The following is a 616-nucleotide window of genomic DNA, read 5'->3' as shown; positions in this document are numbered from 1 at the left end:
GTCAAGCATGCATATTCCAGTTTTAGCTCAAATAATATTATTTGCTTTGCAGCCTTATTGGATAATTTATGATCCTGAAAATTTCTTTTAAGAGTTCATATAGTAAGGCAATTACTTCATTATTCCAAGAACTACTACATTTAAGCCAAGATTACACAAGATTATCCATGTTTTCTTCTTTTCCTTTCATTTAAAAAAATTCCTTAAAATATTTAAACTGATTGGAGTTTGTTTTAGGTCTAAGTATGGGGTATAATTTAACTTTGTTACTTTTTTCTTAGCTGGCTTTTCTGACATCATTATTAGTTAATCCTTTTTTCCAGTGGAGTAGCAAAAATGAATTTTAAAATCCTAAATTCCAATGCATTTAGTTCATTTTCAGTCCTTCTTGTTGTTCTATGAATGTTTGTCCATTGTGCTCTTACTAGCACCCTATTACAACATTGTGGACATATAAATACCTTTTTAAAATTCTCCATCTCTCTGTCTCTCTATCTCTGCCTCTATCTGTCTGTCTCTCTCCATAGTGCAGGGATAGTTAAGTGCTTTATCTCTGCACATGCCTCTGACAGTGCTGTAGTCTTGTAGTTTTTTTATTATTTGTGTTTTTCATTGT

This window comes from Nannospalax galili, unplaced genomic scaffold (assembly GCF_000622305.1).
Source record: "Nannospalax galili isolate Female #2095 unplaced genomic scaffold, S.galili_v1.0 scaffold146, whole genome shotgun sequence".
NCBI classification, from domain to species: domain Eukaryota; kingdom Metazoa; phylum Chordata; class Mammalia; order Rodentia; family Spalacidae; genus Nannospalax; species Nannospalax galili.
This window is presented reverse-complemented; position numbering follows the sequence as displayed.